We start from the raw sequence: 26,316 nt of genomic DNA on the forward strand, positions 1-26,316 counted from the left end.
TCACATGCCTCTTGTTTATGAAGGGTCAGAGACCGATCAGCTCAGTAAATGATAAGAAAGCAGTCGGTGGTACCTCTTTGGGTGAATGTATTGTGCTTTTCCAGCACTGCAGCTGCGTAAAGGCCAGAAGAGTTGTATTCAGGGATCACCTGTGTCTGTAACGTTGCCACTGCGCCGATAGGCGCCGAGGTACCTCGAGTGAGCTGTCCATCACAGTGGGGGAAAGGGCGGGATAGGTTGCATAGCCTAGTGTGTGGGGAGGGGCCAAACTGGCGAGGCTTCTGTGCGAGTTCACATGCCTCTTGTTTATGAAGGGTCAGAGACAGATCAGCGCAGTAAATGATAAGAAAGCAGTAGGTGGTACCTCTTTGGGTGAATGTATTGTGCTTTTCAAACACTACAGCTGCGTATAGGCCCAGAAGAGTTGTCTCGAGTGACCACGTGTGTCTGTAACTTTGCCACCGCGCCGTTTGGCGCCAAGGTCCCTTGAGTGAGCTGTCCATCACAGTGGGGGAAAGGGCGGGAAGATGTTGCATAGCCTAGTGTGTGGGGCGGGGCCAAACGGGCGGGGCTTCTGTACAGTTCACATGCCTCTTGTTTATAAAGGGTCAGAGACCATCAGAGCATCAGATGAGGAGAAATCAGCCTCCTGGTCACTGGAAGTACAGGAGGATTGCGCTCGAGAAACTCGTGGATGCCTAGACCTCCATCACGGATTACAGCTAATTGTAGACTGTAGCCTCGACCTTGCTCACTAGGTTCTTGGGCTGATTATAATGTTTTACTGAAGTTTAGCTTCAACCGGGGCACGTGCTGTTTCTTTTGTATCTGTAAGTGCTTCCTGTTGAGGTTTAATTTTTGAAACAGGAGCATCGTGCCAAAATGAATCCTGCCTGCATATTTATCCACGAAGATGCCACCATGTTGTGCCATACCTCTACTCAACTGGAGTACTTTCTACTGGGTAGTCAGTAAGTGCTACCTCGTTGGGTAAATGTATGGTGCTTTTCCTACACTACAGCTGCGTAAAGGCCCAGAAGAGAAGTCTTCAGTGATCACCTGTGTCTGTGACTTTGCCACTGCGCTGATAGGCGCCTAGGTACCTCGAGTGAGCTGTCCATCACAGTGGGGGAAAGGGCGTGATAGGTTGCATAGCCTAGTCTGTGTGGGGAGGGGTTAAACTGGCGAGGCTTCTGTGCGAGTTCACATGCCTCTTGTTTATGAAGGGTCAGAGACCGATCAGCTCAGTAAATGATAAGAAAGCAGTCGGTGGTACCTCTTTGGGTGAATGTATTGTGCTTTTCCAGCACTGCAACTGCGTAAAGGCCCAGAAGAGAAGTCTTCAGTGATCACCTGTGTCTGTGACTTTGCCACTGCGCTGATAGGCGCCTGGGTACCTCGAGTGAGCTGTCCATCACAGTGGGGGAAAGGGCAGAATAGGTTGCATAGCCTAGTCAGTGACTTTGCCACTGCGCTGATAGGCGCCGAGGTACCCCGAGTGAGCTGTCCATCACAGTGGGGGAAAGGGCGGGATAGGTTGCATAGCCTAGTCTGTGTGGGGAGGGGTTAAACTGGCGAGGCTTCTGTGCGAGTTCACATGCCGCTTGTTTATGAAGGGTCAGAGACCGATCAGCTCAGTAAATGATAAGAAAGCAGTCGGTGGTACCTCTTTGGGTGAATGTATTGTGCTTTTCCAGCACTGCAGCTGCGTAAAGGCCAGAAGAGTTGTATTCAGGGATCACCTGTGTCTGTAACGTTGCCACTGCGCCGATAGGCGCCGAGGTACCTCGAGTGAGCTGTCCATCACAGTGGGGGAAAGGGCGGGATAGGTTGCATAGCCTAGTGTGTGTGGGGAGGGGCCAAATTGGCGAGGCTTCTGTGTGTGTGCACTTGCCTCTTGTTTATGAAGGGTCAGAGACCGATTAGCGCAGCAAATGAGGAGAAAGCAGTCGGTGGTACCTCTTTGGGTGAATGTATTGTGCTTTTCAAACACTACAGCTGCGTATAGGCCCAGAAGAGTTGTCTCGAGTGACCACGTGTGTCTGTAACTTTGCCACCGCGCCGTTTGGCGCCAAGGTCCCTTGAGTGAGCTGTCCATCACAGTGGGGGAAAGGGCGGGAAGATATTGCATAGCCTAGTGTGTGGGGCGGGGCCAAACGGGCGGGGCTTCTGTGCAGTTCACATGCCTCTTGTTTATAAAGGGTCAGAGACCATCAGAGCATCAGATGAGGAGAAATCAGCCTCCTGGTCACTGGAAGTACAGGAGGATTGCGCTCGAGAAACTCGTGGATGCCTAGACTTCCATCATGGATTACAGCTAATTGTAGACTGTAGCCTCGACCTTGCTCACTAGGTTCTTGGGCTGATTATAATGCGTTACTGAAGTTTAGCTTCATCCGGGGCACGTGCTGTTTCTTTTGTATCTGTAAGTGCTTCCTGTTGAGGTTTAATTTTTGAAACAGGAGCATCGTGCCAAAATGAATCCTGCCTGCATATTTATCCACGAAGATGCCACCATGTTGTGCCATACCTCTACTCAACTGGAGTACTTTCTACTGGGTAGTCAGTAAGTGCTACCTCGTTGGGTAAATGTATGGTGCTTTTCCTACACTACAGCTGCGTAAAGGCCCAGAAGAGAAGTCTTCAGTGATCACCTGTGTCTGTGACTTTGCCACTGCGCTGATAGGCGCCTAGGTACCTCGAGTGTGCTGTCCATCACAGTGGGGGAAAGGGCGGGATAGGTTGCATAGCCTAGTCAGTGACTTTGCCACTGCGCTGATCGGCGCCGAGGTACCTCGAGTGAGCTGTCCATCACAGTGGGGAAAAGGGCGGGATAGGTTGCATAGCCTAGTCTGTGTGGGGAGGGGTTAAACTGGCGAGGCTTCTGTGCGAGTTCACATGCCTCTTGTTTATGAAGGGTCAGAGACCGATCAGCGCAGTAAATGATAAGAAAGCAGTCGGTGGTACCTCTTTGGGTGAATGTATTGTGCTTTTCCAGCACTGCAGCTGCGTGAAGTCCCAGAAGAGTTGTCTTCAGTGATCACCTGTGTCTGTGACTTTGCCACTGCGCCGATATGCGCCGAGGTACCTCGAGGGAGCTGTCCATCAAAGTGGGGTACAGGACGGGATAGCTTGCATAGCCTAGTGTGTGTGGGGAGGGGCCAAACTGGCGAGGCTTCTGTGCGTGTGCACTTGCCTCTTGTTTATGAAGGGTCAGAGACCGATTAGCGCAGCAAATGAGGAGAAAGCAGTCGGTGGTACCTCTTTGGGTGAATGTATTGTGCTTTTCAAACACTACAGCTGCGTATAGGCCCAGAAGAGTTGTCTCGAGTGACCACGTGTGTCTGTAACTTTGCCACCGCGCCGTTTGGCGCCAAGGTCCCTTGAGTGAGCTGTCCATCACAGTGGGGGAAAGGGCGGGAAGATGTTGCATAGCCTAGTGTGTGGGGCGGGGCCAAACGGGCGGGGCTTCTGTACAGTTCACATGCCTCTTGTTTATAAAGGGTCAGAGACCATCAGAGCATCAGATGAGGAGAAATCAGCCTCCTGGTCACTGGAAGTACAGGAGGATTGCGCTCGAGAAACTCGTGGATGCCTAGACCTCCATCACGGATTACAGCTAATTGTAGACTGTAGCCTCGACCTTGCTCACTAGGTTCTTGGGCTGATTATAATGTTTTACTGAAGTTTAGCTTCAACCGGGGCACGTGCTGTTTCTTTTGTATCTGTAAGTGCTTCCTGTTGAGGTTTAATTTTTGAAACAGGAGCATCGTGCCAAAATGAATCCTGCCTGCATATTTATCCACGAAGATGCCACCATGTTGTGCCATACCTCTACTCAACTGGAGTACTTTCTACTGGGTAGTCAGTAAGTGCTACCTCGTTGGGTAAATGTATGGTGCTTTTCCTACACTACAGCTGCGTAAAGGCCCAGAAGAGAAGTCTTCAGTGATCACCTGTGTCTGTGACTTTGCCACTGCGCTGATAGGCGCCTAGGTACCTCGAGTGAGCTGTCCATCACAGTGGGGGAAAGGGCGTGATAGGTTGCATAGCCTAGTCTGTGTGGGGAGGGGTTAAACTGGCGAGGCTTCTGTGCGAGTTCACATGCCTCTTGTTTATGAAGGGTCAGAGACCGATCAGCTCAGTAAATGATAAGAAAGCAGTCGGTGGTACCTCTTAGGGTGAATGTATTGTGCTTTTCCAGCACTGCAGCTGCGTAAAGGCCCAGAAGAGAAGTCTTCAGTGATCACCTGTGTCTGTGACTTTGCCACTGCGCTGATAGGCGCCTGGGTACCTCGAGTGAGCTGTCCATCACAGTGGGGGAAAGGGCAGAATAGGTTGCATAGCCTAGTCAGTGACTTTGCCACTGCGCTGATAGGCGCCGAGGTACCCCGAGTGAGCTGTCCATCACAGTGGGGGAAAGGGCGGGATAGGTTGCATAGCCTAGTCTGTGTGGGGAGGGGTTAAACTGGCGAGGCTTCTGTGCGAGTTCACATGCCTCTTGTTTATGAAGGGTCAGAGACCGATCAGCTCAGTAAATGATAAGAAAGCAGTCGGTGGTACCTCTTTGGGTGAATGTATTGTGCTTTTCCAGCACTGCAGCTGCGTAAAGGCCAGAAGAGTTGTATTCAGGGATCACCTGTGTCTGTAACGTTGCCACTGCGCCGATAGGCGCCGAGGTACCTCGAGTGAGCTGTCCATCACAGTGGGGGAAAGGGCGGGATAGGTTGCATAGCCTAGTGTGTGGGGAGGGGCCAAACTGGCGAGGCTTCTGTGCGAGTTCACATGCCTCTTGTTTATGAAGGGTCAGAGACAGATCAGCGCAGTAAATGATAAGAAAGCAGTAGGTGGTACCTCTTTGGGTGAATGTATTGTGCTTTTCAAACACTACAGCTGCGTATAGGCCCAGAAGAGTTGTCTCGAGTGACCACGTGTGTCTGTAACTTTGCCACCGCGCCGTTTGGCGCCAAGGTCCCTTGAGTGAGCTGTCCATCACAGTGGGGGAAAGGGCGGGAAGATGTTGCATAGCCTAGTGTGTGGGGCGGGGCCAAACGGGCGGGGCTTCTGTACAGTTCACATGCCTCTTGTTTATAAAGGGTCAGAGACCATCAGAGCATCAGATGAGGAGAAATCAGCCTCCTGGTCACTGGAAGTACAGGAGGATTGCGCTCGAGAAACTCGTGGATGCCTAGACCTCCATCACGGATTACAGCTAATTGTAGACTGTAGCCTCGACCTTGCTCACTAGGTTCTTGGGCTGATTATAATGTTTTACTGAAGTTTAGCTTCAACCGGGGCACGTGCTGTTTCTTTTGTATCTGTAAGTGCTTCCTGTTGAGGTTTAATTTTTGAAACAGGAGCATCGTGCCAAAATGAATCCTGCCTGCATATTTATCCACGAAGATGCCACCATGTTGTGCCATACCTCTACTCAACTGGAGTACTTTCTACTGGGTAGTCAGTAAGTGCTACCTCGTTGGGTAAATGTATGGTGCTTTTCCTACACTACAGCTGCGTAAAGGCCCAGAAGAGAAGTCTTCAGTGATCACCTGTGTCTGTGACTTTGCCACTGCGCTGATAGGCGCCTAGGTACCTCGAGTGAGCTGTCCATCACAGTGGGGGAAAGGGCGTGATAGGTTGCATAGCCTAGTCTGTGTGGGGAGGGGTTAAACTGGCGAGGCTTCTGTGCGAGTTCACATGCCTCTTGTTTATGAAGGGTCAGAGACCGATCAGCTCAGTAAATGATAAGAAAGCAGTCGGTGGTACCTCTTTGGGTGAATGTATTGTGCTTTTCCAGCACTGCAACTGCGTAAAGGCCCAGAAGAGAAGTCTTCAGTGATCACCTGTGTCTGTGACTTTGCCACTGCGCTGATAGGCGCCTGGGTACCTCGAGTGAGCTGTCCATCACAGTGGGGGAAAGGGCAGAATAGGTTGCATAGCCTAGTCAGTGACTTTGCCACTGCGCTGATAGGCGCCGAGGTACCCCGAGTGAGCTGTCCATCACAGTGGGGGAAAGGGCGGGATAGGTTGCATAGCCTAGTCTGTGTGGGGAGGGGTTAAACTGGCGAGGCTTCTGTGCGAGTTCACATGCCGCTTGTTTATGAAGGGTCAGAGACCGATCAGCTCAGTAAATGATAAGAAAGCAGTCGGTGGTACCTCTTTGGGTGAATGTATTGTGCTTTTCCAGCACTGCAGCTGCGTAAAGGCCAGAAGAGTTGTATTCAGGGATCACCTGTGTCTGTAACGTTGCCACTGCGCCGATAGGCGCCGAGGTACCTCGAGTGAGCTGTCCATCACAGTGGGGGAAAGGGCGGGATAGGTTGCATAGCCTAGTGTGTGTGGGGAGGGGCCAAATTGGCGAGGCTTCTGTGTGTGTGCACTTGCCTCTTGTTTATGAAGGGTCAGAGACCGATTAGCGCAGCAAATGAGGAGAAAGCAGTCGGTGGTACCTCTTTGGGTGAATGTATTGTGCTTTTCAAACACTACAGCTGCGTATAGGCCCAGAAGAGTTGTCTCGAGTGACCACGTGTGTCTGTAACTTTGCCACCGCGCCGTTTGGCGCCAAGGTCCCTTGAGTGAGCTGTCCATCACAGTGGGGGAAAGGGCGGGAAGATATTGCATAGCCTAGTGTGTGGGGCGGGGCCAAACGGGCGGGGCTTCTGTGCAGTTCACATGCCTCTTGTTTATAAAGGGTCAGAGACCATCAGAGCATCAGATGAGGAGAAATCAGCCTCCTGGTCACTGGAAGTACAGGAGGATTGCGCTCGAGAAACTCGTGGATGCCTAGACTTCCATCATGGATTACAGCTAATTGTAGACTGTAGCCTCGACCTTGCTCACTAGGTTCTTGGGCTGATTATAATGCGTTACTGAAGTTTAGCTTCATCCGGGGCACGTGCTGTTTCTTTTGTATCTGTAAGTGCTTCCTGTTGAGGTTTACTTTTTGAAACAGGAGCATCGTGCCAAAATGAATCCTGCCTGCATATTTATCCACGAAGATGCCACCATGTTGTGCCATACCTCTACTCAACTGGAGTACTTTCTACTGGGTAGTCAGTAAGTGCTACCTCGTTGGGTAAATGTATGGTGCTTTTCCTACACTACAGCTGCGTAAAGGCCCAGAAGAGAAGTCTTCAGTGATCACCTGTGTCTGTGACTTTGCCACTGCGCTGATAGGCGCCTAGGTACCTCGAGTGTGCTGTCCATCACAGTGGGGGAAAGGGCGGGATAGGTTGCATAGCCTAGTCAGTGACTTTGCCACTGCGCTGATCGGCGCCGAGGTACCTCGAGTGAGCTGTCCATCACAGTGGGGAAAAGGGCGGGATAGGTTGCATAGGCTAGTCTGTGTGGGGAGGGGTTAAACTGGCGAGGCTTCTGTGCGAGTTCACATGCCTCTTGTTTATGAAGGGTCAGAGACCGATCAGCGCAGTAAATGATAAGAAAGCAGTCGGTGGTACCTCTTTGGGTGAATGTATTGTGCTTTTCCAGCACTGCAGCTGCGTGAAGTCCCAGAAGAGTTGTCTTCAGTGATCACCTGTGTCTGTGACTTTGCCACTGCGCCGATATGCGCCGAGGTACCTCGAGGGAGCTGTCCATCAAAGTGGGGTACAGGACGGGATAGCTTGCATAGCCTAGTGTGTGTGGGGAGGGGCCAAACTGGCGAGGCTTCTGTGCGTGTGCACTTGCCTCTTGTTTATGAAGGGTCAGAGACCGATTAGCGCAGCAAATGAGGAGAAAGCAGTCGGTGGTACCTCTTTGGGTGAATGTATTGTGCTTTTCCAGCACTGCAGCTGCGTAAAGGCCCAGAAGAGTTGTCTCGAGTGACCACGTGTGTCTGTAACTTTGCCACCGCGCCGTTTGGCGCCAAGGTCCCTCGAGTGAGCTGTCCATCACAGTGGTGGGAAGGGCGGGATAGGTTGCATAGCCTAGTGTGTGTGGGGAGGGGTTAAACTGGCGAGGCTTCTGTGCGAGTTCACATGCCTCTTGTTTATGAAGGGTCAGAGACAGATCAGCGCAGAAAATGATAAGAAAGCAGTAGGTGGTACCTCTTTGGGTGAATGTATTGTGCTTTTCAAACACTACAGCTGCGTATAGGCCCAGAAGAGTTGTCTCGAGTGACCACGTGTGTCTGTAACTTTGCCACCGCGCCGTTTGGCGCCAAGGTCCCTTGAGTGAGCTGTCCATCACAGTGGGGGAAAGGGCGGGAAGATGTTGCATAGCCTAGTGTGTGGGCCGGGGCCAAACGGGCGGGGCTTCTGTACAGTTCACATGCCTCTTGTTTATAAAGGGTCAGAGACCATCAGAGCATCAGATGAGGAGAAATCAGCCTCCTGGTCACTGGAAGTACAGGAGGATTGCGCTCGAGAAACTCGTGGATGCCTAGACCTCCATCACGGATTACAGCTAATTGTAGACTGTAGCCTCGACCTTGCTCACTAGGTTCTTGGGCTGATTATAATGTTTTACTGAAGTTTAGCTTCAACCGGGGCACGTGCTGTTTCTTTTGTATCTGTAAGTGCTTCCTGTTGAGGTTTAATTTTTGAAACAGGAGCATCGTGCCAAAATGAATCCTGCCTGCATATTTATCCACGAAGATGCCACCATGTTGTGCCATACCTCTACTCAACTGGAGTACTTTCTACTGGGTAGTCAGTAAGTGCTACCTCGTTGGGTAAATGTATGGTGCTTTTCCTACACTACAGCTGCGTAAAGGCCCAGAAGAGAAGTCTTCAGTGATCACCTGTGTCTGTGACTTTGCCACTGCGCTGATAGGCGCCTAGGTACCTCGAGTGAGCTGTCCATCACAGTGGGGGAAAGGGCGTGATAGGTTGCATAGCCTAGTCTGTGTGGGGAGGGGTTAAACTGGCGAGGCTTCTGTGCGAGTTCACATGCCTCTTGTTTATGAAGGGTCAGAGACCGATCAGCTCAGTAAATGATAAGAAAGCAGTCGGTGGTACCTCTTTGGGTGAATGTATTGTGCTTTTCCAGCACTGCAGCTGCGTAAAGGCCCAGAAGAGAAGTCTTCAGTGATCACCTGTGTCTGTGACTTTGCCACTGCGCTGATAGGCGCCTGGGTACCTCGAGTGAGCTGTCCATCACAGTGGGGGAAAGGGCAGAATAGGTTGCATAGCCTAGTCAGTGACTTTGCCACTGCGCTGATAGGCGCCGAGGTACCCCGAGTGAGCTGTCCATCACAGTGGGGGAAAGGGCGGGATAGGTTGCATAGCCTAGTCTGTGTGGGGAGGGGTTAAACTGGCGAGGCTTCTGTGCGAGTTCACATGCCTCTTGTTTATGAAGGGTCAGAGACCGATCAGCTCAGTAAATGATAAGAAAGCAGTCGGTGGTACCTCTTTGGGTGAATGTATTGTGCTTTTCCAGCACTGCAGCTGCGTAAAGGCCAGAAGAGTTGTATTCAGGGATCACCTGTGTCTGTAACGTTGCCACTGCGCCGATAGGCGCCGAGGTACCTCGAGGGAGCTGTCCATCAAAGTGGGGTACAGGACGGGATAGCTTGCATAGCCTAGTGTGTGTGGGGAGGGGCCAAACTGGCGAGGCTTCTGTGCGTGTGCACTTGCCTCTTGTTTATGAAGGGTCAGAGACCGATTAGCGCAGCAAATGAGGAGAAAGCAGTCGGTGGTACCTCTTTGGGTGAATGTATTGTGCTTTTCAAACACTACAGCTGCGTATAGGCCCAGAAGAGTTGTCTCGAGTGACCACGTGTGTCTGTAACTTTGCCACCGCGCCGTTTGGCGCCAAGGTCCCTTGAGTGAGCTGTCCATCACAGTGGGGGAAAGGGCGGGAAGATGTTGCATAGCCTAGTGTGTGGGGCGGGGCCAAACGGGCGGGGCTTCTGTACAGTTCACATGCCTCTTGTTTATAAAGGGTCAGAGACCATCAGAGCATCAGATGAGGAGAAATCAGCCTCCTGGTCACTGGAAGTACAGGAGGATTGCGCTCGAGAAACTCGTGGATGCCTAGACTTCCATCATGGATTACAGCTAATTGTAGACTGTAGCCTCGACCTTGCTCACTAGGTTCTTGGGCTGATTATAATGCGTTACTGAAGTTTAGCTTCATCCGGGGCACGTGCTGTTTCTTTTGTATCTGTAAGTGCTTCCTGTTGAGGTTTAATTTTTGAAACAGGAGCATCGTGCCAAAATGAATCCTGCCTGCATATTTATCCACGAAGATGCCACCATGTTGTGCCATACCTCTACTCAACTGGAGTACTTTCTACTGGGTAGTCAGTAAGTGCTACCTCGTTGGGTAAATGTATGGTGCTTTTCCTACACTACAGCTGCGTAAAGGCCCAGAAGAGAAGTCTTCAGTGATCACCTGTGTCTGTGACTTTGCCACTGCGCTGATAGGCGCCTAGGTACCTCGAGTGAGCTGTCCATCACAGTGGGGGAAAGGGCGGGATAGGTTGCATAGCCTAGTCTGTGTGGGGAGGGGTTAAACTGGCGAGGCTTCTGTGCGAGTTCACATGCCTCTTGTTTATGAAGGGTCAGAGACCGATCAGCTCAGTAAATGATAAGAAAGCAGTCGGTGGTACCTCTTTGGGTGAATGTATTGTGCTTTTCCAGCACTGCAGCTGCGTAAAGGCCCAGAAGAGAAGTCTTCAGTGATCACCTGTGTCTGTGACTTTGCCACTGCGCTGATAGGCGCCTGGGTACCTCGAGTGAGCTGTCCATCACAGTGGGGGAAAGGGCATAATAGGTTGCATAGCCTAGTCAGTGACTTTGCCACTGCGCTGATAGGCGCCGAGGTACCCCGAGTGAGCTGTCCATCACAGTGGGGGAAAGGGCGGGATAGGTTGCATAGCCTAGTCTGTGTGGGGAGGGGTTAAACTGGCGAGGCTTCTGTGCGAGTTCACATGCCTCTTGTTTATGAAGGGTCAGAGACCGATCAGCTCAGTAAATGATAAGAAAGCAGTCGGTGGTACCTCTTTGGGTGAATGTATTGTGCTTTTTCAGCACTGCAGCTGCGTAAAGGCCAGAAGAGTTGTATTCAGGGATCACCTGTGTCTGTAACGTTGCCACTGCGCCGATAGGCGCCGAGGTACCTCGAGTGAGCTGTCCATCACAGTGGGGGAAAGGGCGGGATAGGTTGCATAGCCTAGTGTGTGGGGAGGGGCCAAATTGGCGAGGCTTCTGTGTGTGTGCACTTGCCTCTTGTTTATGAAGGGTCAGAGACCGATTAGCGCAGCAAATGAGGAGAAAGCAGTCGGTGGTACCTCTTTGGGTGAATGTATTGTGCTTTTCAAACACTACAGCTGCGTATAGGCCCAGAAGAGTTGTCTCGAGTGACCACGTGTGTCTGTAACTTTGCCACCGCGCCGTTTGGCGCCAAGGTCCCTTGAGTGAGCTGTCCATCACAGTGGGGGAAAGGGCGGGAAGATATTGCATAGCCTAGTGTGTGGGGCGGGGCCAAACGGGCGGGGCTTCTGTGCAGTTCACATGCCTCTTGTTTATAAAGGGTCAGAGACCATCAGAGCATCAGATGAGGAGAAATCAGCCTCCTGGTCACTGGAAGTACAGGAGGATTGCGCTCGAGAAACTCGTGGATGCCTAGACTTCCATGATGGATTTCAGCTAATTGTAGACTGTAGCCTCGACCTTGCTCACTAGGTTCTTGGGCTGATTATAATGCGTTACTGAAGTTTAGCTTCATCCGGGGCACGTGCTGTTTCTTTTGTATCTGTAAGTGCTTCCTGTTGAGGTTTAATTTTTGAAACAGGAGCATCGTGCCAAAATGAATCCTGCCTGCATATTTATCCACGAAGATGCCACCATGTTGTGCCATACCTCTACTCAACTGGAGTACTTTCTACTGGGTAGTCAGTAAGTGCTACCTCGTTGGGTAAATGTATGGTGCTTTTCCTACACTACAGCTGCGTAAAGGCCCAGAAGAGAAGTCTTCAGTGGTCACCTGTGTCTGTGACTTTGCCACTGCGCTGATAGGCGCCTAGGTACCTCGAGTGAGCTGTCCATCACAGTGGGGGAAAGGGCGGGATAGGTTGCATAGCCTAGTCAGTGACTTTGCCACTGCGCTGATCGGCGCCGAGGTACCTCGAGTGAGCTGTCCATCACAGTGGGGAAAAGGGCGGGATAGGTTGCATAGCCTAGTCTGTGTGGGGAGGGGTTAAACTGGCGAGGCTTCTGTGCGAGTTCACATGCCTCTTGTTTATGAAGGGTCAGAGACCGATCAGCGCAGTAAATGATAAGAAAGCAGTCGGTGGTACCTCTTTGGGTGAATGTATTGTGGTTTTCCAGCACTGCAGCTGCGTGAAGTCCCAGAAGAGTTGTCTTCAGTGATCACCTGTGTCTGTGACTTTGCCACTGCGCCGATATGCGCCGAGGTACCTCGAGGGAGCTGTCCATCAAAGTGGGGTACAGGACGGGATAGCTTGCATAGCCTAGTGTGTGTGGGGAGGGGCCAAACTGGCGAGGCTTCTGTGCGTGTGCACTTGCCTCTTGTTTATGAAGGGTCAGAGACCGATTAGCGCAGCAAATGAGGAGAAAGCAGTCGGTGGTACCTCTTTGGGTGAATGTATTGTGCTTTTCAAACACTACAGCTGCGTATAGGCCCAGAAGAGTTGTCTCGAGTGACCACGTGTGTCTGTAACTTTGCCACCGCGCCGTTTGGCGCCAAGGTCCCTTGAGTGAGCTGTCCATCACAGTGGGGGAAAGGGCGGGAAGATGTTGCATAGCCTAGTGTGTGGGGCGGGGCCAAACGGGCGGGGCTTCTGTACAGTTCACATGCCTCTTGTTTATAAAGGGTCAGAGACCATCAGAGCATCAGATGAGGAGAAATCAGCCTCCTGGTCACTGGAAGTACAGGAGGATTGCGCTCGAGAAACTCGTGGATGCCTAGACCTCCATCACGGATTACAGCTAATTGTAGACTGTAGCCTCGACCTTGCTCACTAGGTTCTTGGGCTGATTATAATGTTTTACTGAAGTTTAGCTTCAACCGGGGCACGTGCTGTTTCTTTTGTATCTGTAAGTGCTTCCTGTTGAGGTTTAATTTTTGAAACAGGAGCATCGTGCCAAAATGAATCCTGCCTGCATATTTATCCACGAAGATGCCACCATGTTGTGCCATACCTCTACTCAACTGGAGTACTTTCTACTGGGTAGTCAGTAAGTGCTACCTCGTTGGGTAAATGTATGGTGCTTTTCCTACACTACAGCTGCGTAAAGGCCCAGAAGAGAAGTCTTCAGTGATCACCTGTGTCTGTGACTTTGCCACTGCGCTGATAGGCGCCTAGGTACCTCGAGTGAGCTGTCCATCACAGTGGGGGAAAGGGCGGGATAGGTTGCATAGCCTAGTCTGTGTGGGGAGGGGTTAAACTGGCGAGGCTTCTGTGCGAGTTCACATGCCTCTTGTTTATGAAGGGTCAGAGACCGATCAGCTCAGTAAATGATAAGAAAGCAGTCGGTGGTACCTCTTTGGGTGAATTTATTGTGCTTTTCCAGCACTGCAGCTGCGTAAAGGCCCAGAAGAGAAGTCTTCAGTGATCACCTGTGTCTGTGACTTTGCCATTGCGCTGATAGGCGCCTGGGTACCTCGAGTGAGCTGTCCATCACAGTGGGGGAAAGGGCAGAATAGGTTGCATAGCCTAGTCAGTGACTTTGCCACTGCGCTGATAGGCGCCGAGGTACCCCGAGTGAGCTGTCCATCACAGTGGGGGAAAGGGCGGGATAGGTTGCATAGCCTAGTCTGTGTGGGGAGGGGTTAAACTGGCGAGGCTTCTGTGCGAGTTCACATGCCTCTTGTTTATGAAGGGTCAGAGACCGATCAGCTCAGTAAATGATAAGAAAGCAGTCGGTGGTACCTCTTTGGGTGAATGTATTGTGCTTTTCCAGCACTGCAGCTGCGTAAAGGCCAGAAGAGTTGTATTCAGGGATCACCTGTGTCTGTAACGTTGCCACTGCGCCGATAGGCGCCGAGGTACCTCGAGTGAGCTGTCCATCACAGTGGGGGAAAGGGCGGGATAGGTTGCATAGCCTAGTGTGTGGGGAGGGGCCAAATTGGCGAGGCTTCTGTGTGTGTGCACTTGCCTCTTGTTTATGAAGGGTCAGAGACCGATTAGCGCAGCAAATGAGGAGAAAGCAGTCGGTGGTACCTCTTTGGGTGAATGTATTGTGCTTTTCAAACACTACAGCTGCGTATAGGCCCAGAAGAGTTGTCTCGAGTGACCACGTGTGTCTGTAACTTTGCCACCGCGCCGTTTGGCGCCAAGGTCCCTTGAGTGAGCTGTCCATCACAGTGGGGGAAAGGGCGGGAAGATATTGCATAGCCTAGTGTGTGGGGCGGGGCCAAACGGGCAGGGCTTCTGTGCAGTTCACATGCCTCTTGTTTATAAAGGGTCAGAGACCATCAGAGCATCAGATGAGGAGAAATCAGCCTCCTGGTCACTGGAAGTACAGGAGGATTGCGCTCGAGAAACTCGTGGATGCCTAGACTTCCATCATGGATTACAGCTAATTGTAGACTGTAGCCTCGACCTTGCTCACTAGGTTCTTGGGCTGATTATAATGCGTTACTGAAGTTTAGCTTCATCCGGGGCACGTGCTGTTTCTTTTGTATCTGTAAGTGCTTCCTGTTGAGGTTTAATTTTTGAAACAGGAGCATCGTGCCAAAATGAATCCTGTCTGCATATTTATCCACGAAGATGCCACCATGTTGTGCCATACCTCTACTCAACTGGAGTACTTTCTACTGGGTAGTCAGTAAGTGCTACCTCGTTGGGTAAATGTATGGTGCTTTTCCTACACTACAGCTGCGTAAAGGCCCAGAAGAGAAGTCTTCAGTGATCACCTGTGTCTGTGACTTTGCCACTGCGCTGATAGGCGCCTAGGTACCTCGAGTGAGCTGTCCATCACAGTGGGGGAAAGGGCGGGATAGGTTGCATAGCCTAGTCTGTGTGGGGAGGGGTTAAACTGGCGAGGCTTCTGTGCGAGTTCACATGCCTCTTGTTTATGAAGGGTCAGAGACCGATCAGCTCAGTAAATGATAAGAAAGCAGTCGGTGGTACCTCTTTGGGTGAATGTATTGTGCTTTTCCAGCACTGCAGCTGCGTAAAGGCCCAGAAGAGAAGTCTTCAGTGATCACCTGTGTCTGTGACTTTGCCACTGCGCTGATAGGCGCCTGGGTACCTCGAGTGAGCTGTCCATCACAGTGGGGGAAAGGGCAGAATAGGTTGCATAGCCTAGTCAGTGACTTTGCCACTGCGCTGATAGGCGCCGAGGTACCCCGAGTGAGCTGTCCATCACAGTGGGGGAAAGGGCGGGATAGGTTGCATAGCCTAGTCTGTGTGGGGAGGGGTTAAACTGGCGAGGCTTCTGTGCGAGTTCACATGCCTCTTGTTTATGAAGGGTCAGAGACCGATCAGCTCAGTAAATGATAAGAAAGCAGTCGGTGGTACCTCTTTGGGTGAATGTATTGTGCTTTTCCAGCACTGCAGCTGCGTAAAGGCCAGAAGAGTTGTATTCAGGGATCACCTGTGTCTGTAACGTTGCCACTGCGCCGATAGGCGCCGAGGTACCTCGAGTGAGCTGTCCATCACAGTGGGGGAAAGGGCGGGATAGGTTGCATAGCCTAGTGTGTGGGGAGGGGCCAAATTGGCGAGGCTTCTGTGTGTGTGCACTTGCCTCTTGTTTATGAAGGGTCAGAGACCGATTAGCGCAGCAAATGAGGAGAAAGCAGTTGGTGGTACCTCTTTGGGTGAATGTATTGTGCTTTTCAAACACTACAGCTGCGTATAGGCCCAGAAGAGTTGTCTCGAGTGACCACGTGTGTCTGTAACTTTGCCACCGCGCCGTTTGGCGCCAAGGTCCCTTGAGTGAGCTGTCCATCACAGTGGGGGAAAGGGCGGGAAGATATTGCATAGCCTAGTGTGTGGGGCGGGGCCAAACGGGCGGGGCTTCTGTGCAGTTCACATGCCTCTTGTTTATAAAGGGTCAGAGACCATCAGAGCATCAGATGAGGAGAAATCAGCCTCCTGGTCACTGGAAGTACAGGAGGATTGCGCTCGAGAAACTCGTGGATGCCTAGACTTCCATCATGGATTACAGCTAATTGTAGACTGTAGCCTCGACCTTGCTCACTAGGTTCTTGGGCTGATTATAATGCGTTACTGAAGTTTAGCTTCATCCGGGGCACGTGCTGTTTCTTTTGTATCTGTAAGTGCTTCCTGTTGAGGTTTAATTTTTGAAACAGGAGCATCGTGCCAAAATGAATCCTGCCTGCATATTTATCCACGAAGATGCCACCATGTTGTGCCATACCTCTACTCAACTGGAGTACTTTCTACTGGGTAGTCAGTAAGTGCTACCTCGTTGGGTAAATGTATGGTGCTTTTCCTACACTACAGCTGCGTAAAGGCCCAGAAGAGAAGTCTTCAGTGATCACCTGTGTCTGTGACTTTGCCACTGCGCTGATAGGCGCCTAGGTACCTCGAGTGAGCTGTCCATCACAGTGGGGGAAAGGGCGGGATAGGTTGCATAGCCTAGTCAGTGACTTTGCCACTGCGCTGATCGGCGCCGAGGTACCTCGAGTGAGCTGTCCATCACAGTGGGGGAAAGGGCGGGATAGGTTGCATAGCCTAGTCTGTGTGGGGAGGGGTTAAACTGGCGAGGCTTCTGTGCGAGTTCACATGCCTCTTGTTTATGAAGGGTCAGAGACCGATCAGCGCAGTAAATGATAAGAAAGCAGTCGGTGGTACCTCTTTGGGTGAATGTATTGTGCTTTTCCAGCACTGCAGCTGCGTGAAGTCCCAGAAGAGTTGTCTTCAGTGATCACCTGTGTCTGTGACTTTGCCACTGCGCCGATATGCGCCGAGGTACCTCGAGGGAGCTGTCCATCAAAGTGGGGTACAGGACGGGATAGCTTGCATAGCCTAGTGTGTGTGGGGAGGGGCCAAACTGGCGAGGCTTCTGTGCGTGTGCACTTGCCTCTTGTTTATGAAGGGTCAGAGACCGATTAGCGCAGCAAATGAGGAGAAAGCAGTCGGTGGTACCTCTTTGGGTGAATGTATTGTGCTTTTCCAGCACTGCAGCTGCATAAAGGCCCAGAAGAGTTGTCTCGAGTGACCACGTGTGTCTGTAACTTTGCCACCGCGCCGTTTGGCGCCAAGGTCCCTTGAGTGAGCTGTCCATCACAGTGGGGGAAAGGGCGGGAAGATGTTGCATAGCCTAGTGTGTGGGGCGGGGCCAAACGGGCGGGGCTTCTGTACAGTTCACATGCCTCTTGTTTATAAAGGGTCAGAGACCATCAGAGCATCAGATGAGGAGAAATCAGCCTCCTGGTCACTGGAAGTACAGGAGGATTGCGCTCGAGAAACTCGTGGATGCCTAGACCTCCATCACGGATTACAGCTAATTGTAGACTGTAGCCTCGACCTTGCTCACTAGGTTCTTGGGCTGATTATAATGTTTTACTGAAGTTTAGCTTCAACCGGGGCACGTGCTGTTTCTTTTGTATCTGTAAGTGCTTCCTGTTGAGGTTTAATTTTTGAAACAGGAGCATCGTGCCAAAATGAATCCTGCCTGCATATTTATCCACGAAGATGCCACCATGTTGTGCCATACCTCTACTCAACTGGAGTACTTTCTACTGGGTAGTCAGTAAGTGCTACCTCGTTGGGTAAATGTATGGTGCTTTTCCTACACTACAGCTGCGTAAAGGCCCAGAAGAGAAGTCTTCAGTGATCACCTGTGTCTGTGACTTTGCCACTGCGCTGATAGGCGCCTAGGTACCTCGAGTGAGCTGTCCATCACAGTGGGGGAAAGGGCGGGATAGGTTGCATAGCCTAGTCTGTGTGGGGAGGGGTTAAACTGGCGAGGCTTCTGTGCGAGTTCACATGCCTCTTGTTTATGAAGGGTCAGAGACCGATCAGCTCAGTAAATAATAAGAAAGCAGTCGGTGGTACCTCTTTGGGTGAATGTATTGTGCTTTTCCAGCACTGCAGCTGCGTAAAGGCCAGAAGAGTTGTATTCAGGGATCACCTGTGTCTGTAACGTTGCCACTGCGCCGATAGGCGCCGAGGTACCTCGAGTGAGCTGTCCATCACAGTGGGGGAAAGGGCGGGATAGGTTGCATAGCCTAGTGTGTGTGGGGAGGGGCCAAATTGGCGAGGCTTCTGTGTGTGTGCACTTGCCTCTTGTTTATGAAGGGTCAGACACCGATTAGCGCAGCAAATGAGGAGAAAGCAGTCGGTGGTACCTCTTTGGGTGAATGTATTGTGCTTTTCAAACACTACAGCTGCGTATAGGCCCAGAAGAGTTGTCTCGAGTGACCACGTGTGTCTGTAACTTTGCCACCGCGCCGTTTGGCGCCAAGGTCCCTTGAGTGAGCTGTCCATCACAGTGGGGGAAAGGGCGGGAAGATATTGCATAGCCTAGTGTGTGGGGCGGGGCCAAACGGGCGGGGCTTCTGTGCAGTTCACATGCCTCTTGTTTATAAAGGGTCAGAGACCATCAGAGCATCAGATGAGGAGAAATCAGCCTCCTGGTCACTGGAAGTACAGGAGGATTGCGCTCGAGAAACTCGTGGATGCCTAGACTTCCATCATGGATTACAGCTAATTGTAGACTGTAGCCTCGACCTTGCTCACTAGGTTCTTGGGCTGATTATAATGCGTTACTGAAGTTTAGCTTCATCCGGGGCACGTGCTGTTTCTTTTGTATCTGTAAGTGCTTCCTGTTGAGGTTTAATTTTTGAAACAGGAGCATCGTGCCAAAATCAATCCTGCCTGCATATTTATCCACGAAGATGCCACCATGTTGTGCCATACCTCTACTCAACTGGAGTACTTTCTACTGGGTAGTCAGTAAGTGCTACCTCGTTGGGTAAATGTATGGTGCTTTTCCTACACTACAGCTGCGTAAAGGCCCAGAAGAGAAGTCTTCAGTGATCACCTGTGTCTGTGACTTTGCCACTGCGCTGATAGGCGCCTAGGTACCTCGAGTGTGCTGTCCATCACAGTGGGGGAAAGGGCGGGATAGGTTGCATAGCCTAGTCAGTGACTTTGCCACTGCGCTGATCGGCGCCGAGGTACCTCGAGTGAGCTGTCCATCACAGTGGGGAAAAGGGCGGGATAGGTTGCATAGCCTAGTCTGTGTGGGGAGGGGTTAAACTGGCGAGGCTTCTGTGCGAGTTCACATGCCTCTTGTTTATGAAGGGTCAGAGACCGATCAGCGCAGTAAATGATAAGAAAGCAGTCGGTGGTACCTCTTTGGGTGAATGTATTGTGCTTTTCCAGCACTGCAGCTGCGTAAAGGCCCAGAAGAGTTGTCTCGAGTGACCACGTGTGTCTGTAACTTTGCCACCGCGCCGTTTGGCGCCAAGGTCCCTCGAGTGAGCTGTCCATCACAGTGGTGGAAAGGGCGGGATAGGTTGCATAGCCTAGTGTGTGTGGGGAGGGGTTAAACTGGCGAGGCTTCTGTGCGAGTTCACATGCCTCTTGTTTATGAAGGGTCAGAGACAGATCAGCGCAGTAAATGATAAGAAAGCAGTAGGTGGTACCTCTTTGGGTGAATGTATTGTGCTTTTCAAACACTACAGCTGCGTATAGGCCCAGAAGAGTTGTCTCGAGTGACCACGTGTTTCTGTAACTTTGCCACCGCGCCGTTTGGCGCCAAGGTCCCTTGAGTGAGCTGTCCATCACAGTGGGGGAAAGGGCGGGAAGATGTTGCATAGCCTAGTGTGTGGGGCGGGGCCAAACGGGTGGGGCTTCTGTACAGTTCACATGCCTCTTGTTTATAAAGGGTCAGAGACCATCAGAGCATCAGATGAGGAGAAATCAGCCTCCTGGTCACTGGAAGTACAGGAGGATTGCGCTCGAGAAACTCGTGGATGCCTAGACCTCCATCACGGATTACAGCTAATTGTAGACTGTAGCCTCGACCTTGCTCACTAGGTTCTTGGGCTGATTATAATGTTTTACTGAAGTTTAGCTTCAACCGGGGCACGTGCTGTTTCTTTTGAATCTGTAAGTGCTTCCTGTTGAGGTTTAATTTTTGAAACAGGAGCATCGTGCCAAAATGAATCCTGCCTGCATATTTATCCACGAAGATGCCACCATGTTGTGCCATACCTCTACTCAACTGGAGTACTTTCTACTGGGTAGTCAGTAAGTGCTACCTCGTTGGGTAAATGTATGGTGCTTTTCCTACACTACAGCTGCGTAAAGGCCCAGAAGAGAAGTCTTCAGTGATCACCTGTGTCTGTGACTTTGCCACTGCGCTGATAGGCGCCTAGGTACCTCGAGTGAGCTGTCCATCACAGTGGGGGAAAGGGCGGGATAGGTTGCATAGCCTAGTCTGTGTGGGGAGGGGTTAAACTGGCGAGGCTTCTGTGCGAGTTCACATGCCTCTTGTTTATGAAGGGTCAGAGACCGATCAGCTCAGTAAATGATAAGAAAGCAGTCGGTGGTACCTCTTTGGGTGAATGTATTGTGCTTTTCCAGCACTGCAGCTGCGTAAAGGCCCAGAAGAGAAGTCTTCAGTGATCACCTGTGTCTGTGACTTTGCCACTGCGCTGATAGGCGCCTGGGTACCTCGAGTGAGCTGTCCATCACAGTGGGGGAAAGGGCAGAATAGGTTGCATAGCCTAGTCAGTGACTTTGCCACTGCGCTGATAGGCGCCGAGGTACCCCGAGTGAGCTGTCCATCACAGTGGGGGAAAGGGCGGGATAGGTTGCATAGCCTAGTCTGTGTGGGGAGGGGTTAAACTGGCGAGGCTTCTGTGCGAGTTCACATGCCTCTTGTTTATGAAGGGTCAGAGACCGATCAGCTCAGTAAATGATAAGAAAGCAGTCGGTGGTACCTCTTTGGGTGAATGTATTGTGCTTTTCCAGCACTGCAGCTGCGTAAAGGCCAGAAGAGTTGTATTCAGGGATCACCTGTGTCTGTAACGTTGCCACTGCGCCGATAGGCGCCGAGGTACCTCGAGTGAGCTGTCCATCACAGTGGGGGAAAGGGCGGGATAGGTTGCATAGCCTAGTGTGTGTGGGGAGGGGCCAAATTGGCGAGGCTTCTGTGTGTGTGCACTTGCCTCTTGTTTATGAAGGGTCAGAGACCGATTAGCGCAGCAAATGAGGAGAAAGCAGTCGGTGGTACCTCTTTGGGTGAATGTATTGTGCTTTTCAAACACTACAGCTGCGTATAGGCCCAGAAGAGTTGTCTCGAGTGACCACGTGTGTCTGTAACTTTGCCACCGCGCCGTTTGGCGCCAAGGTCCCTTGAGTGAGCTGTCCATCACAGTGGGGGAAAGGGCGGGAAGATATTGCATAGCCTAGTGTGTGGGGCGGGGCCAAACGGGCGGGGCTTCTGTGCAGTTCACATGCCTCTTGTTTATAAAGGGTCAGAGACCATCAGAGCATCAGATGAGGAGAAATCAGCCTCCTGGTCACTGGAAGTACAGGAGGATTGTGCTCGAGAAACTCGTGGATGCCTAGACTTCCATCATGGATTACAGCTAATTGTAGACTGTAGCCTCGACCATGCTCACTAGGTTCTTGGGCTGATTATAATGCGTTACTGAAGTTTAGCTTCATCCGGGGCACGTGCTGTTTCTTTTGTATCTGTAAGTGCTTCCTGTTGAGGTTTAATTTTTGAAACAGGAGTATCGTGCCAAAATGAATCCTGCCTGCATATTTATCCACGAAGATGCCACCATGTTGTGCCATACCTCTACTCAACTGGAGTACTTTCTACTGGGTAGTCAGTAAGTGCTACCTCGTTGGGTAAATGTATGGTGCTTTTCCTACACTACAGCTGCGTAAAGGCCCAGAAGAGAAGTCTTCAGTGATCACCTGTGTCTGTGACTTTGCCACTGCGCTGATAGGCGCCTAGGTACCTCGAGTGAGCTGTCCATCACAGTGGGGGAAAGGGCGGGATAGGTTGCATAGCCTAGTCTGTGTGGGGAGGGGTTAAACTGGCGAGGCTTCTGTGCGAGTTCACATGCCTCTTGTTTATGAAGGGTCAGAGACCGATCAGCTCAGTAAATGATAAGAAAGCAGTCGGTGGTACCTCTTTGGGTGAATGTATTGTGCTTTTCCAGCACTGCAGCTGCGTAAAGGCCCAGAAGAGAAGTCTTCAGTGATCACCTGTGTCTGTGACTTTGCCACTGCGCTGATAGGCGCCTGGGTACCTCGAGTGAGCTGTCCATCACAGTGGGGGAAAGGGCAGAATAGGTTGCATAGCCTAGTCAGTGACTTTGCCACTGCGCTGATAGGCGCCGAGGTACCCCGAGTGAGCTGTCCATCACAGTGGGGGAAAGGGCGGGATAGGTTGCATAGCCTAGTCTGTGTGGGGAGGGGTTAAACTGGCGAGGCTTCTGTGCGAGTTCACATGCCTCTTGTTTATGAAGGGTCAGAGACCGATCAGCTCAGTAAATGATAAGAAAGCAGTCGGTGGTACCTCTTTGGGTGAATGTATTGTGCTTTTCCAGCACTGCAGCTGCGTAAAGGCCAGAAGAGTTGTATTCAGGGATCACCTGTGTCTGTAACGTTGCCACTGCGCCGATAGGCGCCGAGGTACCTCGAGTGAGCTGTCCATCACAGTGGGGGAAAGGGCGGGATAGGTTGCATAGCCTAGTGTGTGTGGGGAGGGGCCAAATTGGCGAGGCTTCTGTGTGTGTGCGCACTTGCCTCTTGTTTATGAAGGGTCAGAGACCGATTAGCGCAGCAAATGAGGAGAAAGCAGTCGGTGGTACCTCTTTGGGTGAATGTATTGTGCTTTTCAAACACTACAGCTGCGTATAGGCCCAGAAGAGTTGTCTCGAGTGACCACGTGTGTCTGTAACTTTGCCACCGCGCCGTTTGGCGCCAAGGTCCCTTGAGTGAGCTGTCCATCACAGTGGGGGAAAGGGCGGGAAGATATTGCATAGCCTAGTGTGTGGGGCGGGGCCAAACGGGCGGGGCTTCTGTGCAGTTCACATGCCTCTTGTTTATAAAGGGTCAGAGACCATCAGAGCATCAGATGAGGAGAAATCAGCCTCCTGGTCACTGGAAGTACAGGAGGATTGCGCTCGAGAAACTCGTGGATGCCTAGACTTCCATCATGGATTACAGCTAATTGTAGACTGTAGCCTCGACCTTGCTCACTAGGTTCTTGGGCTGATTATAATGCGTTACTGAAGTTTAGCTTCATCCGGGGCACGTGCTGTTTCTTTTGTATCTGTAAGTGCTTCCTGTTGAGGTTTAATTTTTGAAACAGGAGCATCGTGCCAAAATGAATCCTGCCTGCATATTTATCCACGAAGATGCCACCATGTTGTGCCATACCTCTACTCAACTGGAGTACTTTCTACTGGGTAGTCAGTAAGTGCTACCTCGTTGGGTAAATGTATGGTGCTTTTCCTACACTACAGCTGCGTAAAGGCCCAGAAGAGAAGTCTTCAGTGATCACCTGTGTCTGTGACTTTGCCACTGCGCTGATAGGCGCCTAGGTACCTCGAGTGAGCTGTCCATCACAGTGGGGGAAAGGGCGGGATAGGTTGCATAGCCTAGTCAGTGACTTTGCCACTGCGCTGATCGGCGCCGAGGTACCTCGAGTGAGCTGTCCATCACAGTGGGGAAAAGGGCGGGATAGGTTGCATAGCCTAGTCTGTGTGGGGAGGGGTTAAACTGGCGAGGCTTCTGTGCGAGTTCACATGCCTCTTGTTTATGAAGGGTCAGAGACCGATCAGCGCAGTAAATGATAAGAAAGCAGTCGGTGGTACCTCTTTGGGTGAATGTATTGTGCTTTTCCAGCACTGCAGCTGCGTGAAGTCCCAGAAGAGTTGTCTTCAGTGATCACCTGTGTCTGTGACTTTGCCACTGCGCCGATATGCGCCGAGGTACCTCGAGGGAGCTGTCCATCAAAGTGGGGTACAGGACGGGATAGCTTGCATAGCCTAGTGTGTGTGGGGAGGGGCCAAACTGGCGAGGCTTCTGTGCGTGTGCACTTGCCTCTTGTTTATGAAGGGTCAGAGACCGATTAGCGCAGCAAATGAGGAGAAAGCAGTCGGTGGTACCTCTTTGGGTGAATGTATTGTGCTTTTCAAACACTACAGCTGCGTATAGGCCCAGAAGAGTTGTCTCGAGTGACCACGTGTGTCTGTAACTTTGCCACCGCGCCGTTTGGCGCCAAGGTCCCTTGAGTGAGCTGTCCATCACAGTGGGGGAAAGGGCGGGAAGATGTTGCATAGCCTAGTGTGTGGGGCGGGGCCAAACGGGCGGGGCTTCTGTGCAGTTCATTTGCCTCTTGTTTATAAAGGGTCAGAGACCATCAGAGCATCAGATGAGGAGAAATCAGCCTCCTGGTCACTGGAAGTACAGGAGGATTGCGCTCGAGAAACTCGTGGATGCCTAGACCTCCATCACGGATTACAGCTAATTGTAGACTGTAGCCTCGACCTTGCTCACTAGGTTCTTGGGCTGATTATAATGTTTTACTGAAGTTTAGCTTCAACCGGGGCACGTGCTGTTTCTTTTGTATCTGTAAGTGCTTCCTGTTGAGGTTTAATTTTTGAAACAGGAGCATCGTGCCAAAATGAATCCTGCCTGCATATTTATCCACGAAGATGCCACCATGTTGTGCCATACCTCTACTCAACTGGAGTACTTTCTACTGGGTAGTCAGTAAGTGCTACCTCGTTGGGTAAATGTATGGTGCTTTTCCTACACTACAGCTGCGTAAAGGCCCAGAAGAGAAGTCTTCAGTGATCACCTGTGTCTGTGACTTTGCCACTGCGCTGATAGGCGCCTAGGTACCTCGAGTGAGCTGTCCATCACAGTGGGGGAAAGGGCGTGATAGGTTGCATAGCCTAGTCTGTGTGGGGAGGGGTTAAACTGGCGAGGCTTCTGTGCGAGTTCACATGCCTCTTGTTTATGAAGGGTCAGAGACCGATCAGCTCAGTAAATGATAAGAAAGCAGTCGGTGGTACCTCTTAGGGTGAATGTATTGTGCTTTTCCAGCACTGCAGCTGTGTAAAGGCCCAGAAGAGAAGTCTTCAGTGATCACCTGTGTCTGTGACTTTGCCACTGCGCTGATAGGCGCCTGGGTACCTCGAGTGAGCTGTCCATCACAGTGGGGGAAAGGGCAGAATAGGTTGCATAGCCTAGTCAGTGACTTTGCCACTGCGCTGATAGGCGCCGAGGTACCCCGAGTGAGCTGTCCATCACAGTGGGGGAAAGGGCGGGATAGGTTGCATAGCCTAGTCTGTGTGGGGAGGGGTTAAACTGGCGAGGCTTCTGTGCGAGTTCACATGCCTCTTGTTTATGAAGGGTCAGAGACCGATCAGCTCAGTAAATGATAAGAAAGCAGTCGGTGGTACCTCTTTGGGTGAATGTATTGTGCTTTTCCAGCACTGCAGCTGCGTAAAGGCCAGAAGAGTTGTATTCAGGGATCACCTGTGTCTGTAACGTTGCCACTGCGCCGATAGGCGCCGAGGTACCTCGAGTGAGCTGTCCATCACAGTGGGGGAAAGGGCGGGATAGGTTGCATAGCCTAGTGTGTGGGGAGGGGCCAAATTGGCGAGGCTTCTGTGTGTGTGCACTTGCCTCTTGTTTATGAAGGGTCAGAGACCGATTAGCGCAGCAAATGAGGAGAAAGCAGTCGGTGGTACCTCTTTGGGTGAATGTATTGTGCTTTTCAAACACTACAGCTGCGTATAGGCCCAGAAGAGTTGTCTCGAGTGACCACGTGTGTCTGTAACTTTGCCACCGCGCCGTTTGGCGCCAAGGTCCCTTGAGTGAGCTGTCCATCACAGTGGGGGAAAGGGCGGGAAGATATTGCATAGCCTAGTGTGTGGGGCGGGGCCAAACGGGCGGGGCTTCTGTGCAGTTCACATGCCTCTTGTTTATAAAGGGTCAGAGACCATCAGAGCATCAGATGAGGAGAAATCAGCCTCCTGGTCACTGGAAGTACAGGAGGATTGCGCTCGAGAAACTCGTGGATGCCTAGACTTCCATCATGGATTACAGCTAATTGTAGACTGTAGCCTCGACCTTGCTCACTAGGTTCTTGGGCTGATTATAATGCGTTACTGAAGTTTAGCTTCATCCGGGGCACGTGCTGTTTCTTTTGTATCTGTAAGTGCTTCCTGTTGAGGTTTAATTTTTGAAACAGGAGCATCGTGCCAAAATGAATCCTGTCTGCATATTTATCCACGAAGATGCCACCATGTTGTGCCATACCTCTACTCAACTGGAGTACTTTCTACTGGGTAGTCAGTAAGTGCTACCTCGTTGGGTAAATGTATGGTGCTTTTCCTACACTACAGCTGCGTAAAGGCCCAGAAGAGAAGTCTTCAGTGATCACCTGT

The sequence above is a fragment of the Lissotriton vulgaris genome, chromosome 8 (assembly GCF_964263255.1).
Source record: "Lissotriton vulgaris chromosome 8, aLisVul1.2, whole genome shotgun sequence".
In the NCBI taxonomy this organism is placed as follows: Eukaryota; Metazoa; Chordata; class Amphibia; order Caudata; family Salamandridae; genus Lissotriton; species Lissotriton vulgaris.